At 41.2% G+C, this 17,129-nt stretch overlaps 1 pseudogene; it reads left to right on the top strand.

Moving 5' to 3' along the window:
• The first annotated feature begins 257 nt into the window (after window positions 1–257).
• Window positions 258–12,068, top strand: LOC121139917 (annotated as a pseudogene).
• The last annotated feature ends 5,061 nt before the right edge of the window (window positions 12,069–17,129 follow it).

Raw genomic sequence — 17,129 nt, 5'->3', positions numbered from 1 at the left:
AGTATGTATATTCTCAAGGTAGAGTACTGGCTTGGTCCAGGCCCTCCTGTGGAGGTCTTCCTGGGAGTGGGATAATTCAGGCAATGTGGAATTGGTCTGTGGGTTCTCATTCAGTAGGTCCTGCAATGTTCTCAAACCGACTTCATAACACTGGGCATCTGCTTGTCTAAAGGAAGATGTAATAATAATTAGGCAAAAATTCTTATTAGGATCTTCTCTCTTAGATCACTTTAAGGACTACCCATTTTCCAGCACCCATGCCTACTGCCGCTTGTGATGTGGTAAAAATTCATAACACATGCTATACATATTAGGCTATTTGTGAAACATGTTCTATATGGCATATTAAGCATGTATAACACACATATATAGACCTGGTATAGACATACATGTATATGTAAACTACATTTCTTTAATTGAAAGAAATACCTCCCCCCAAAGAAAAAAAAATCATGTTTTTGTGAAAATTGCCAGATACAAATATGTTTGGGATCATTTGATTCACATTGTAATGCTTTTACATAGCATATGGGAAACACTTATATACACAGGGATAGACCTTTCAAGATGAGCCAAGAATCAATTCAGTCATAAAAATCTTTAAAATTAGACATGTCAAACCAGGAAAACAACAACTGTTTATTTTGGAAGCAACTATGACTTACAGAGTTTCCCATTATACTATCATTTCACATCAACATGCATATATTTTCATAGGCATGCTCATGATGTCCATATAGAAGCTTGTCTGGATATATGATTATTCATGCCAAACGCTTATGGGTTGACTAGCAAACTTGCAACAATTAAGTGTGTAGTGCCAACATACCACACCAAACCAATCCCAAGTAGAAAACAAACCTTTGATTTATGGAAAAGAGCAATTCTCAGCCTAAAACCGACGTTTGGGCTGGGCATTGTACTTCATGTAATCCTAGTATTTGGGAGGCCAAAGTAGGAGGATTGCATCCATCTAGTTAAAAACCAGACTGGGCTACAAAGTGAGTTATCTGAAAAACTATCAGTTTTGAGGAATACAGTATATAACTCAGTGGCTGAACACTTACCTAATAAGTGCAAGGCCTTAAGTTTGATCCATAGGTTGGGATGGGGGAGCACACTACCAAGAAAACTTTGCGACTGACCCAAAACAGGACAGCATGTATAAGTAGCAATGAAATGACAGAACCTAATTACTGACAAAAGGAATGCAGACCCATCCCTGTTTCATATCCAGAGTACTTAAGATGCACTTGCTTCTGCTCTCTTGTTACATCATAGACATGATGCATAATACCTGGGTTCTACAGGCGGGATCTGCAGGACTATCATACCAGTGCCCTGCCTTGTGGATGCTAACCTTGCTGTGTTCTGAGGAGCAGAGATGGGAAGGTCCCTTCCTTAGTTAATAGATACTCCAGAGTAGAGCAGAGTTTACAGTCAATGTCCTCCTGCTGCCCTACATCCCCCAAAACATAGGGAGCCAAACAACACTAGCATGCAGCTAGAAACTGACATCCTATTGACATAGCAGCAGGAAAGACTCATTAAGCAAAATTATTTCCTCTTGCAGAGAAGATGAAATCTCTGGCCTGTGCAGAGATTTGACATTTCTGGACTGGTTATTCACATGCTAAGGACTGCAAGAGGGTAGGTTCATCTTAACCTATGCTAAAAAATACAGAAGGAATAGCTTTTCACTTAGACAATAAACGTTTCCTTTCTTGCATTCCTGCTTCCTAGTGTAGTCCCTACAAGCTGCTGGTCTGTAGGGCTTGCCTGCCTTAGAAAAGTGTAACTTTCCCTTTCATTGTTGTTTGTCTTCTTTCTCTAGTACTGGGGACATTTTCATTCTTCCTAGGCTCTACCAACTAAGCTACATCCCACCCTTCCCGCCTCTTCACTTTCTATAACATTCTTCTCCACATCATGTGGCTGACCTCCAAACTGGCTTAACTCAATCAGCATAGCACTTTCCTCTCTTCTCCAGTCTCTCCTGCGCAGCTGCTTAGGTTTACAACTTGCTTGTCCCCAGGTTCTTCTTTTAAACTCTAATGAAATTGTTCTCAAGCTTTTATTTGAGTCCATTCTGAAAACCTTTACTCATGAGGGGACCACAATTTCCATGGTATCACCAACAAAACAAAACAACTTAGGTCCACATCAGGTCCTCATGAACTGTCTTCCCTAATATTTAACTTCCTGAAATGTAGTAGCCATGTAGTACCCAGCTAAAACATCCTGGTACTTAATTAGTATTATTTGGTAAAAAGCCACTGTGTTTTAGAACCAAAATCAAATGACCTGCAATTTATTGCTAAAATCTAAGTATTGTTAGTCACTCACATGCATGAGTTAAAATGGATGCAAAATGACACTGGCTGGGAGGGTTGAATGCATGGTTTCACACAAGCTAAGCAAGCACTGTACTGCTAAACTATATGAGCAGTAAGCAATCCCTGATTTCTGATCTCTGATCTCAGATTGAATTGTCTGAGACTTACTCAGAAAACTGAAGAGAACTCACACACCAGAGTCAGCTTCACTTGCAAAGATGGGGTCTGTAAATAATGATTCAGGGTAAAAGAAATGCTGAGAAAACACGCCTTGAACCAGACTGGGCTTCTCTCCTGGCTAGAAGACTCCCTAGGTTCCTTCATGGCTTATTTAGAAACATCCCATGTAGCATTTGAGGGCTCTGTATTTGGCAGAGCATTGCATGGCAGAGTTCACATATGCTTGTAAGAGCAAGGTAAACTGAAAAAGCCACCTTGAGAAACTCCCTTCGTCTTACAAGGCTGATTCAGCTTCAGCCAAGGAACCATAAGCAGTTCCAAGGATCTCCCAAACTGTGCCCACCCCAGTCAAAACGACCCCATCCGGGTGGTCAGGCAATGCCTAATTTTGGTAAATATCATTATTTCTAACATCTTTTCATCACAACTGTCCTTGTGGGTAACCATTAGTAACAATTTTGAAATTCCCTAGCCCCCATGTCAATGAATCCAAAGGTCACCTACTCTTACCCAATCCTGAACAGCTAAGGCACGTGCCAACCTGCTTGCGGTTTTCTTCCTTTATAAACCCCTTGCAATTGAGGCCAGGCACCCTTTTCCTGCAGCTGCTGTGCCAGTTTGAAGGACTGGGTCCCTGCTGAGGATCGTAACTTAACATTAAACCTTATGCATTTGCATCAGTGAGTTGGCTCATTGGTGGTCTTTTGGGGTCTCACGAACTTGGCATAACAATGACAGCAGATAGAAGCTTAGTATGCAATGATCCATCGAGAAATTTATCCTTATTCACACTACCATAGACACAGCAATTTAATGTGCCTTCCTGCTTTCTCTATTTTCCTTGGCCCTTTCCAACTCCAAGCTTGCAGAAGTCTACACTATAAAATCACCAACTGATTTTTTTATTTAATTTTTTATTTTAATTTTAAATAGCTTGTTTTACATGTCAATCCCAGTTCCCTCTCCCTCCCCTCCTCCCACACCCCCCATCCCCCCCAAGCCTCCCACCCTATTGCCAATTCCTTCCACATAGGGGATATCTAGAGTTTGTCATTTCACTCAGGGTAGGGTCCACGCACTTCCCTAAGAGTCCAGGCTGAGAGAGCATCCCTCTTTGTGCTATGGGCACAGGATGTCTGTTTGTATTCCAGGGATAGACACTGATCCATTGCTCAGGGCTCCATAGGTTGCCGAGGCCTCCTCACTGACACTCACATTCTGGGGAGTCCGGATCAGTCCCATGCTGGCCTCCCCTGCTGTCGGTCTGGGATCCAAGAGCTCTCCCCTGTTCAGATCAGCTGTCTCTGCTGGTTTTGGAAGCCCATTCCTTGCCAATTTGCTCATCGCTCCTCTCTCTCTGTCACTGGGTTCCTTGGGTTCAGTTCAGTGCTTAAGTGTGGGTGTTTGCCTCTGCTTCCATCAATCACTGGCTGAAGGCTCCCAGATGGTTATAGACATCAAGTTCATTATCAGGAATGGGCATTCGGGGTGGCATTAATTCTCTAGTATGACTGTTCTCCTGTTTCTACATGTGGGCACTTAGTGCTATAAACTTTCCTCTCAGCACTGCTTTCAAAGTGTCCCATAAGTTTGTGTATGTTGTGTCTTCATTCTCATTGAATTCCAGGAAGTCTTTAATTTCTTTTTTATTTCTTCCTTTACCCAGGGATGGTGCAATTGTGCATTGTTCAATTTCCATGAGTTTGTAGGGTTTCTGTGATTTGTGTTTTGTTGAATTCTAATTTTACTGCATGGCGGTCTGATAATTTACAGGGGGTTATTCCAATTTTTTTGTATCTGTGGAGATTTGCTATGTTTCCTATTATGTGGTCAATTTTAGAGAAGGTTCCATGTGGCGCCAAGAAGAAGTTATATCCCTTTGTGTTTGGGTGGAAAGTTCTATAGGTGTATGTCTGTTAAACCCAGTTGGGTCATACCTTCTATTAGTTCTTTTGTTTCTTTGTTAAGTTTCTGTCTGGAAGTCCTGTCTAATGGTGAGAGCAGAGTGTTGAAGTCTCCTACTATTAGTGTGTGAGATTTTATGTGCATTTTGAGCTTTAGTAATGGTTCTTTCACGAATGTAGGTGCCTTTGTATTTGGGGCGTAGATGTTTAAAATTGAGACTTCATCTTGATGGACTTTTCCTTTGATGAATATGAAGTGTCCTTCTTCATCTCTTTTGATTGATTTTAATTTGAAGTCTAGTTTGTTAGATATTAGGATTGCTACACCCACTTGTTGCTTGGGACCGTTTGATTGGAAGATCTTTTCCCAACCCTTTACTCTGAGATAACGTCTGTCTTTGATGTTGAGATGTGTTTCTTGTTTGCAGCAGAAGGAAGGGTTCTGTCTTCGTATCCATTCTGCTAGTCTGTGTCTTTTTATAGGCAAGTTGAGGCCATTGACATTGAGGGATATCAATGACCATTGATTGATGATTCTTGTTTGTGCTTGATTTATCGTTAGTGAAGTTATTTTGTGTATTTTCTCCTCCCTTTTTCTTTTGGTCTTTTGTAAAGTGGGATTATATATTGGCTGTGTCTTTGTGAGTGTAGTTATCTTCCTTGGATCTAGGTTTTCCTTCTAGCACTTTCTGTAGAGCTGGATTCATGGATACATATTATTTAAATCTGGCTTTGTCATGGAATATTTTGTTTTCTCCATCTATGGTAATTGAGAGCTTTGCTGGATATAGTAGTCTGGGCTGGCATCCTTGTTCCCTTAGTGTTTGTAGGACATCTACCCAGGATATTCTGGCTTTCATTGTTTCCATTGAGAAGTCAGGTGTAATTCGGATAGGTCTGCCTTTGTATGTTACTTGGCCTTTTTCTTTAGCTGCTCTTAATATTTTCTCTTTATTCTGTAGGTTTGATGTTTTGATTATTATATGGCATGGTGACTTCTTTTTCTGGTCCAGCCTATTTGGTGTTCTGTAAGATTCTTGTATTTTCACAGGCATATCTTTCTTTAGGTTAATGAATGTTCTTCTATGATTTTGTTGAATATGTTTTCTGTACCTTTGAGTTGTATTTCTTTGCCTTCTTCTATACCTATTATTCTCAGGTTTGGCTTCTTCACGATGTCCCATATTTCCTGGATATTTTGTGTTAAGGATTTGTTGGTTTTGAGATTTTCTTTGTTGATGACTCTATATCCTCTAATGAGTCTTCGACACCTGAGATTCTCTCTTTTATCTCTTGTATTCTATTGGTGATACTTGCATCTGTAGTTCCTGATTGTTTACCCAGCTTTTCTATTTCCAGCATCCCTCATTCTGTGTTTTCTTTATCATTTCTATTTCAGCTTTCAATCCTTCAACTGTTTGAATTGTTTCCTTCATTTGTTTGGTTGTTTTATCTTGGTACTCTTTAGATTCTTTGAGAAATTTGTTTATTTCTTGAATGTTCCCCCAATTCATGGATTTTTTGTTTGTTTTTTCTTCTATTTCTTTAAGGTATTTCCTCATTTCTTTTTTGAGGGACTCTATTATCTTCATAAAATAATTCTTAAGGTCTGCCTCCTCTGCTTCATCTATGTAGTGCTTTTCAGGTCTTGCTGGCGTTGGTTCTCTAGATTCTGGTGGAGTCATGTTGGTCTTTCTATTGCTGAGTGAGCTCTTATTCTGTCTTCTTCCCTTCTCTTCTTCCAGTGGGTGCAGGTGGGGTCTTTCCGTCTCCTTCCTTCCTGAAGCTGAAGCTGGGGATGTTGACACTGAAGCTTAAGCTGAAGCTGGGGTTGCCGGAGGTTGGGCCTGGAAGGATGATGTCTTTCCTGAAGTTGGGCTCGCAGGAGTTTGGGGCCTAGAAGGGCTGATGTCTTTCCTGCGTGGGCGGGTCTTCTGAAGCTGGGCTCGCTGGTGTTTGAGGCCTGGAAGGGCTGATGTCTTTCCTGAAGCTGGGCTCACCGGGGTTTGGATCCTGGAAGGGCTGATGTCTTTCCTGTGTGGATGGGTCTGCGGGATGCCAGGAGTGGCCCCAGAAGATCGAGGGGATGGGTGTTGGGCAGGGGATGGGGCGTGTCCCCCCCAGAGACCTAATCTCACCTGAAGCTGGGCTCGCCAGACTCACCAACTGATTTTAACTGCCCCAGTTAATAAGAATCCAGTAAATCAGGTCACAGATATGCATTAATTAAAGGACCAAAATGTAATAATTTGAGTTCTGTTGGGACCTTATTCAAGTCTGTGTTTTTAATGGTGTTCAAGAGATGTATACTGCAGACAGAGTCTAGTGTGACATGCTTGTGCTATGTTTTAATGTGGGCATGTATTTATAAATAGATGTATACTACATATGCTATGTATGCTGTGTGGATATTTATGTAAATGTACATGTGTGCCTGCGGTATATATATATATATATATATATATATATGTATATATATATATGTGTGTGTGTGTGTGTGTGTGCGCGCACGTGTGTGTGTGTGGGGGGGACTATGTATCTGTACTCTGTTGTATATGTAGATGTGTGGCTGTGTATATGTGGCTATGTCGTGTACATATACTCTCTGATTTATGCTATTACTCTGAGGCAGGGTCTCATAAAGTACCTAACTGTTGACACAAAAAAACCTAATTCTCACCTTAAAGGGAATAAGAGATAATTTATTCAGGGCCATATTTGAGTGAGTGCAGCCTGGGAACACAGGTTTAGGTTACCCCAAATTCCATGTTCCAATATGGAAGAAGTTTCAAGAAGGTTTTTGTTTGTTTTGTTTGAGGCAAGATTTCTCTGTGTAGCTTTAAAGCCTGTCCTGGAACTCATTCTGAGGCAATCAATTAACCAACTGACCAATCAACAAAGGCACAGACCTCATCAGAAACATTTAAAATATGGTTTCAGTTAAATTCTTAGAAATGCCAATTAATCAATCAATCAGACTTCCCAGAGCACAAGCAGCTGTAGAATAAGGTCTGATTATCCTCTGAATGCCAAATTTTCAGGCAGGGGAACAAGATGGCTGAGCATCTCTTATCTATCGTAAATGTTTGGAGGAAGACATATTTGAACTTGGAATTAAAAGATTTTTGGACTATTTGCATACACAAACACACATGAAAAATGAAATACCTATGGAATGGAACTTAATTATAAATATGAATACAATAATGCTAACTCATGGCAAGCACTTATATTTATAGATACACATTTACATTTTACATGTTTCATACATATATACATACCTGAAAGATGATTTTAGTATACTATTTTTAGTTCACCTGCATTTTGACTGTAAGTTATCAAAGTATAATGTATAATGTCAAGTGTACAAATTCGTCTCTTGTGGCATTATGCGGGCACAGTTTCTGATTCGAGAGGAATTTAGATTTAACTAGGGATGATCAACCTATAATTGCACAAATTAACAGACAAATTATGCTAATGATGACAAGGAAAAGAACCATTTCTGCCAGTTATGTTCAAACTCTTGAATCTTTCCATTTAGCTAATTTTCTTTGTTTTGGGATTTAGGGAATTATCTTTAAGACAGGGTCTCACTATGCAGCCAAGACTGGTCTCAAACTTGCAATATAGCCCAAGCAAGCCTTCCTGAACTTCCTGAGTAGTTAGATAGCAGATGTACACAAACATGATCAGGTATTCAAACTTTTGTGTCTTGTTGGATGTCCTTTGGGGAAAACACAAGCCCAGGAGCATCATGGCTTTGGTCATGTGTTTACTACAATGCCTCCTGGCTAAAGCTTTTATCTCGGTTCCAGTTTGTGTTTTTCAGGCCATGTGGGAAAAGCAATTACTTTAGAAAACTGGATGAGTTTTATTTCTCCAATGTCTTCACAGATGGATTAAAAAGGTTTTCAGTTTCCTTGGGATTTCATTTTAACTTACAGAAACTCAGATGACAAGTAGTAATGAAATTGACTTAGACAAAATGATAAGTCATTTGTGGTTAAATGGGTATGGGAGATTGGAAGAGAAATTCTACTCACAGATGACCCAAACTCAAATGAACAGGCACTGGTTTTTAAAACCATCCATTATTTTTAAAGGGAAGAGTAGGCGCCTTCTGTGCAAGCATGAAACTTGAGTTTGGATCACCAGCATCTATGTAAAAGAAGCTGGGTATGGTGGTGGTGTGTGTAACCCCAGTGCTGGAGGGGGGGTTGGAGAAAACAGGATCTCCAAAGCTCACTGGCCAGTCAGACTAGCCATACTGATGAGCTATAGGTAAAGTTAGATACTGTCTCAAAAAGATGTGGCCTGGTCTACAGAATTTGTCTACAGCTGTCTATAGCTAGGGATACACAGTGAAACCCTGTCTCAAAGAACAAAAGCAGAACAAAAGAAGAAGACAGAAAAGGATAAAGACACTAACACAGACTTTTGGCTCTACATGCACGGGGCACGCACATGTGAACACACACACACAGAGCGGCTTGGGCCTGGGAATTATAATGATCTAGCATAAGTGCTACTCAAGTATCTCAGTGAACTAGCTATGATATTCTGGGAATCTGTGGCAAGGCCTTTCTCATTTCTGTGGCTCCTTACTTCATATTTGGTTCCAAAATTTGAATCAGCAAGGAAGTGGGCTCTGCTCAATCTTAGTAAGAAGGCTAGGAAAAGCACTGAATGGTGAAGGATGACATGCCTCCAAGTCTATTTCAAAACCAGCCCTCCAAGCAATTTGGATGTCAAGAAAACATTAGGAAATCTGTTTTACAAAACCTCTCTCTTCAAATTCCTTCTCTCTACTTTTCTACTCACAACATGTAGGTATCAAAAGCTATATCCCTGGTATTTTAATCTTTGGCTCTGTATGTCCCTTCCAAAGGAAATAATCATTTCTGTAAAAATGGTGACACTGAATATTCCCCAACTCCAGGTCTAGGGAAATCTACCTATGTCCCTCCAGTCAAAACAACTTCCCTGAGCCCTGGGCGAGACTATCTTCAAAATGCTATGCCTTCAAAATGAAGTCTGTAGTACTCTACTTGGCTAAAACAACATTGCCCCAGATAAAACTGAAAAGAAGTCAGGAAAGTGTGTTTGTTTTTAAAAATAGTTTTCCAAGCCTCATCACACTCTTCACCACATAAGCTCTTCCTAGCATTCTCGTATGCATATTCGTTCTCTCTCCCCATTACTCTCTCTGCATGTCCTACTTCTTCCTTCCTTCTTTTCTTCTTTCTTTTACTTGAGGAAGGATCTCATGTGTCTCAGGCTGGTCTTGAGCTAACTATATAGCCAATGATAACCCTGGACTTCTGAACCTCCTGCTTTCACCTCCTAAATGCTGGAACTCAGGTGTGTACCAGAATGCCCACTTTATGCAATACTGGGGCTTCCTGGAGGCTAGACAAGTACTTTACCAATTGGGGTATATCACTAGCCTAACATTGTCCTTGTATCCTGCTCAGTGTTTATTAAATAGAACATTATACACACTTTGGTGTTACTATTTCCCTTTGACAACACCAGGAATCGCAAGTACCCAGGGCCTCAGGCCCATACGACAAGCTCTTTACCACTGAGCTATAATTCTAATCTGCTCTTTATTTTCACATAGAATTGGCTAACCTGGACTTGAACTTGGATCTTCCTGCCTTAGTCTCCCAAGTAGTTGAGCATAAAAGCTTGGTTAACACCAGACCAAGCCATTTGTGATTTTAAAACTCTAGTATATGTCTTGCTATGCAGAGCAGGGATTAGCAGAACTAGACATGTTAATCCTTGGTTTGTCATGTCCCTTTCATTAGGAAAAGGTATGGGTATTAAATCACTGAGTGTGCTACATGGTTTATAAACCAAGTTTTATCATAATATACTTTTCTAGAACAATTTGGTCCTACTGTATGAAAACCTTCCCCAAGATAGTGTAAGACGTATGAATGAGAGATGGACAGGCTGGAAAGATGGCTCAGTGGTTAAGAGCAGTTGATACTTTTGCAGAAGTCCCAGATTCAATTCCCAGCCCCTGCATGATGGTTAATAAACATCTGTAATCAGTTTCAAGTGATCAAACAGGAACACACATGGTGTACATACATGCACATAGCAAAATTTCATATATATAAAATTTAAAAATCATATTTTTTAAAGAAAAAGGAGAGGCAGACAAATCTAAAATTGCACAGAATGAAACTTGTTGGGAGATTTACTAATAGAAATGTGGTCACAGGTTGTAACAAGACCAGTTGGAGACCTACCATTTGAGTCAGAAAGAAGTATATATACATCCTGCATGTAATGTACCTGTTTATTTGAGATCAAAGAATCAGGCACATCCCTGGAGACAGGGTATGATACTTTGAATATAATTGGCTCCCATAAGTTCATAGGAGTGACACTAGTAGGAGGTGTGACCTTGTTGATTAGTTGTGGCCTTGATGGAGGAAGTGTGTCCCTGTGGGAGTGGACTTTGAGGTTCCCATGCTCAAACTACACCTAGTTCAGTTCACTTCCTGTTACCTACCAATCAAGATGTAGGAGTCTCAGTTCCTTCTTCAGCACCATGTCTGCCTGTATGCTACACCATGTCCTGTCATGATGATAATGGACTAAACCTCGGAAACTGTAAGCCAGCCCCAGCTAAAGGTTTTCCTTTATGAAAGAAGAAATGTCAGAAATATTCTCATTCACACCCAACCCAGCACCTGGACAATGTTGACCACATAGCAGTTCACACTTCGAGGACAAGTACTGCCACAGTTGACCCACCCAAGCGAAGCCCCGAGTCCACACCCTGTGACTCCTCACATGCGCTGAGCCGCAAACAGTGGCAGAACCGACAGAAGAATAAGCAGAGACACAAGAACAAGATTCGACCACTTCAGACACCAGACCAGGTTCCTCCAGACCAGGTTCCTCCCGTGGCTTCCACAGAGGAGACTGAGGTGCCTCCTGCCCCAGAGTCAGACGGTCAGCAGACTAGAGCCGGAGCCCTGCGGGCACGCATGACACAACGAGCTGGATGGGGCCCAATTTCAATACCTTAATGAACAGTTGTACTCACCTGCCCAACGCTCTTCCAGGAAGACCCGAGGCTTTTCACCTGTATCACCTGGGCTTTTCAGAAACAAATGAAAAAGTGGCCACTGTACCCAGTGGATCCTATTACCAAAGATCTCCGACAGAAACCTGCATCCTTGGTGGTAGCTGACTTTGGCTGTGGAGATTGCCGCCTAGCTTCAAGTGTCCGGAACCCTGTGCACTGTTTTGACTTGGCCTCTCTGGACCCCAGGGTCACTGTATGTGACATGGCCCAGGTGCCTCTGGAGGATGAATCTGTGGATGTAGCTGTGTTTTGCCTTTCACTAATGTGAGCTAACATCAGGGACTTCCTTGAGGAAGCAAATCGAGTGCCGAAGCTGGGGGGTCTGCTCAAAGTAGCTGAAGTTAGCAACCGCTTTGAGGACATTCAGACCTTTTTGGGGACTGTGACCAAACTTGTCTTTAAGGTCATCTACAAGGACCTGACCAACAGCCACTTCTTCTTGTTTGACTCTGAAAAGACTGGGCCTCCTCGAGTAGGACCAAAGCCCAGCTCTCAGGCTTGAAACTTCAGCCCTGCCGCTACAAGCACAGGTGACCAAAGGACACCTGTTAAAGGGGGAAGGCTCGGACTCCAAGCTCAGAACTCTGCAGACTGTACCTACCCAAGCTATGAGCCAGGACCTGGTGCTGTCCTCCTGTATCAAGAACACTGGTAAAGCCTTCTGCTCAACTCTACTCTAATGGAGCCTTCTTGGCTACGCAAAGCATGCTCAAGAATGAGGAGTTTATTGTGAGGGCATTGGTGTATCTGGGAATTGTGGGCCACTTCAGATGTCATGTAAACTAGTTGGCTTGGAATTGATGGATTTGTTTGGTTTTCTTCATCTTTCAGAAGGCACAAGGACACTCCACTGTGCCATCTTCTGACTGCATTGTCTAGCCTCTGCTCATCCATAGTTTCTGCTCCTTCAGCTTCAAGACTACAGACACACAGCTTTTGCCTCATGGCAGGTCCCAATGCTAGTTTGCCAGTTGGGGCTGGCAGTTATTTCTTTCTTTCTTGGAGCTGAGAATCATTTAATGTCTTTCTTTCTGTTGTTGTTGCTTTGAGAGGGCATCTCATACTGAGTCCAGGCTGACCTTAAATAGCAATTCTCCTGATTATGGGGGTTCCAGGCGTGAGCCACTGTACCCAGGTTAATCTCTTCATCTCTGTGTATTCCATTCTCATTTGAAAAACGTAAAATTCTTGTGTTACAGCATGCTGTATGGGTTAACTGAGAAAAGCTGCAGCAAGAGCTGGGAAAATAAGAGGCGCTAAATAAATCAGCTATGGCTGTTGTGTGTCAAAAAAAGTTTCCTTTATAAGAGCTGCTGTGGTCACGGTGTTTCCTCACATCAACAGAAACCCTAACTAACAAGGTCTGTTTTGCTTATTTGTAGTATATTGGGAAACTATGTGAAGGAAACAGACTATGGTTACTTAGTGACAACCATGGAGGTGATGACTAAAGATCATAACAATCAGATCAATTTTTGTTTCTTTATTTGACACAGCATCTCAATATATAGCTCACTCTGGCTTTGAACTCAGTGTCCCCTTAGCAACAACAGATGCTGGGATCACGAACATTTCTTAAGTCCTCAGCACAGGCATTTTTCTTTTACCAAACTCTTTGCAGACTAAGAGCATGACAAGGTGCATAGGACATGGCACTCTCCACTACTGCGTGAGCACTCAGATCTCCTACAAAAGGTATGGAAGCTCTACCAGAAACAATCAAGCTTCTTTAAGCTAGGATTTCCATCTACAATAACACATCACTCTGAAAACTGGGTCTATTTTCATTCTTAGTCAGTTTGTCATCTTTGCAAAGTATTGTAGACTATTTCATAATCAACCAAACTGTGGGTGGTTGCATATAATGGCATACAAACAGTAACAACATACCAGCAACAAACACATAGTTGCTAGGAGCTGGTGGCCACCAAAATACAGAACTGGTAGGTAATACAGAGTGACCAAGTGTGGGCCATAAGAAGAGGATTCAACTTAAGTGCTACAGAAATAATCTCGCCCTAACCAATAGTAAATGTTTGAAAAGTACACTCCATACTTCATAGATGTATTTTACCTAAATGACAATGATTTTAAAACCCACTTTTAATAGGAATATGAACAGTAATGAACAAAAAGAAAATGGCCAATAGATATACAAAAAGATTCTTTCTCCAGCCCCCAAAACACATGTTTAAAGTGGTAGTTACATAATAAACCACAGAATTCTAAAATTAATGTTTAATATTGGCAAAGTTACCAGGCAGTGGTGCTGAGAAGATGGTATATTCTTTTTTATGTGGATGAAATGTTCTATAGATGTCTGTTAATCCCAATTGGGTCATTACTTCTATTAGACCCTTTGCTTCTTTGTTGAGTTTTTATCTGGTATTCCTGTCTAGTGGTGAGAGTGGTGTGTTGAAATCTCTCACTATAAGTGTGTGGGGCTTTATATGTGATTTAAGTTTTAGTAATGTTTCTTTTACGAATGTGGATGCCTTTTATTTGGGGCATAGATGTTCAGGATAGACACTTCATCTTGGTGGATTTCACCTGTGATGAGTATGTAATGACCTTCTTCATCTCTTTTGATTGATTTTATTTATTTTTTATTTTAATTTTAAATAGCTTGTTTTACATGTCAATCCCAGTTTCCTCTCCCTCCCCTCCTCCCGCACTCCCCTTCCCCCCACCCTCCCACTCTATTGCCAAATCCTTCCACATAGGGGATATCTAGAGTCTGTCATTTTACTCTTGGTAGGGTCAAGGCACTCCCTAAGAGTCCAGGCTGAGAGAGTATCCCTCTTTGTGCTATAGGCACACGAAGACTGTTTGTATACCAGGGATAGACACTGATCCACAGCTCAGGGCCCCATAGGTTGCCCAGGCCTTCTCGCTGACACTCACATTTGGGGGGTCCAGATCAGTCCCATGCTGGCCTCCCCACTGTCGGGCTGGGGTCCAAGAGCTCTCCCCTGTTCAGATCATCTGTCTCTGCTGGTTTTGCCAGCCCATTCTTTGCCAATTTGCTCATCACTCCTCTCTCTCTGTCACTGGGTTCCTTGGGTTCAGTTCAGTGATTAATTGTGTGTTTGCCTCTGCTTCCATCAGTCACAGGATGAAGGCTCCCAGATGGTTATATACATCAAGTTCATTATCAGGAATGGGCATTCGAGGTGGTCTCTCCACTATTGCTTAGCTGGCCAATTGGTGTTATCCCTTTAGATCACTCGAGGTCACTCTGGTGCCTGATCTGTATTCGATCCTATGATTCCCTCTTCCCCCTATTCTACCCCCACCCCCTCAACTTCCTGTCCCCCATGACCAACTCTCTTCCTCTTAACCCCTCTCTTCTTCCAGGTCCCACTCCCACCCTCCCCCTCGCCATGTTCCCCATTCATTCAGAGGATCTTGTCTCAATCCTCTTCTCTTGGGTACTATGCATATATGCATATCTTTTAGGTTCTTTCCTGTTTCCCAGACTCTCTATCAGTGGAAGTGCAGACTGGCACTATCCTGATCCATGTCTAAAATCCATATATGAGTGAGTACATACCATGTTTGTCTTTTTGCGACTGGGTTACCTCACTCAGGATGGTTTCTTCCAGTGCTATCCATTTCCTGCGAATTTCAAGATTCCATTGTTTTTTTCTGCTTAGTAATACTCCATTGTGTAAATGTACCACATTTTCTCTATCCACTCTTCAGTTGAGGGGCATCTAGGTTGCTTCCAGGTTCTGGCTATTACAAATAATGCTGCTATGAACATAGTGGAGCAGATGCCCTTGTTGTATGAATTTGCCTCATTTCGATTTATGCCTAGGAGTGGAATTGCTGGGTCTTGTGGTAGATAAATTCCCATTTTTCTGAGGAATCTCCATACTGATTTCCAAAGAGGTTATACGAGTTGGCACTCCCACCAGCAGTGGAGGAGTGTTCCCTCTCTCCACATCCTCTCCAGCATAAATTGTCTTCGGTGGTTTTGATTTTAGCCATTCTGACAGGAGTAAGATGGTATCTCAGAGTTGTTTTGATTTGCATTTCCCTGATGGCTAACGATGTTGATCACTTTCTTAAGTGTCTCTTGGCCATTTTAGCCTCCTCTACTGAGAATTCTCTATTTAGCTCTGTACCCCACCTTTTAATTGGATCCTTTGGTGTTTTGGAGACTTGTTTCTTGAGTTCTTTGTAAATTTTGGAGATTAGCCCTCTGTCAGATGTAGGGTTAGTGAATATCTGATTGATTTTATTTTAAAGTCTAGTTTGTTAGATATTAGGATTGCTACCCCTGCTTGTTTCTTGGGTCCATTTATTGGAAAATTTTTCCCAACCTTTAACTCTCAGGTAATGTCTGTCTTTGAGGGTGAGGTGTGTTTCTTGTATGCAGCAGAAGGAAGGGTTCTGTCTTCGAATCCATTCTGCTAGCCTGTGTCTTTTTATGGGTGAGTTAAGGCCATTAATGTTGAGGGATATTAATGACCATTGATTGCTCATCCTTCTTTGATTTGCAATGGTTGTTGGTGGTGGAATTATGTGTGGAATTTCACCCCTTTGTTCTTTTGGCTGTTGGTAGAGAGGGATTCTCTATTGCTTATGTTTTTCTGGTTGTAGTTAACTTCCTTGGGTTGGAGTTTTCCTTACAAAACTTTTTGTAGGGCAGGGTTAGTGGACACATATTGGTTTAATCTAGTTTTGTCATGGAATATCTTGTTTTCTCCATCTATAGTGATTGAGAGCTTTGCCGTGTATACTAGTTTGGGCTGGCATCCATGGTCTCTTAGTGTTGGTAGAATATCTATCCAGGACCTTCTGGCTTTCAGAGTTTCCATGGAGAAATCAGGTGTAATTCTGATAGGTCTGCCTTTATATGTTACTTGATCTTTTTCCTTAGCTGCTCTTAATATTCTTTCTTTATTCTGTATATTTGGGGTCTTGATTATTATGTGGCGAGGGGACTTTTTTTGTAGTCCACTCTATTTGGTGTTCTGTAAGCTTCTTGTACCTTCATTGGCATGTCTCTCTTAAGGTTGGGAAAGTTTTCTTCTATGATTTTGTTGAATATGTTTTCTGCCCCTTTGAGGTGGTTTTTTTTTCTCCTTCTTCTATACCTATTATTCTTAGGTTTGGTCTTTTCATGGTGCCCCATATTTCCTGAATGTTTTGTATTAAGTATTTGTTGGAATAAGGTTTTCTTTGGTTGATGAATCTATTTCTCCTAGTGTATCTTCAACACTTGAGATTCTCTCTTCCTTCTCTTCTATTCTGTTGGTAATGCTTATATCGGTAGTACCTGACCATTTGCCCAGCTTTTCTATTTCCTGCCATTCTTCAGATTGTGTTTTTTATTGTATCTATTTCAGTTTTCAACTCTTGTAGTGTTTGAATTGTTTCTTGCAGTTTTCAGTTTATCTTTTCATCCATTTGTTCCCTTTTATGAATTTTTTGGTTTGTTCTTTCTTCCATTTCTTGCATTTTTTGGTTTGCTTTTTCTTTCATTTCTTGCCTTTTTTGCTTTGTTTCTTCTTCCATTTCCTGCCTTTTTTGGTTTGTTTCTTCTTCCATTTCTTTCATTTTTTGCTTTGTTTTGTCTTCCATTTC

Source organism: Mesocricetus auratus, unplaced genomic scaffold, assembly GCF_017639785.1.
Source record: "Mesocricetus auratus isolate SY011 unplaced genomic scaffold, BCM_Maur_2.0 Super-Scaffold_100003, whole genome shotgun sequence".
NCBI classification, from domain to species: Eukaryota; Metazoa; Chordata; class Mammalia; order Rodentia; family Cricetidae; genus Mesocricetus; species Mesocricetus auratus.
Note: the sequence above shows the minus strand (reverse complement) of the source record. Positions and strands in the feature narration are given on the sequence as shown.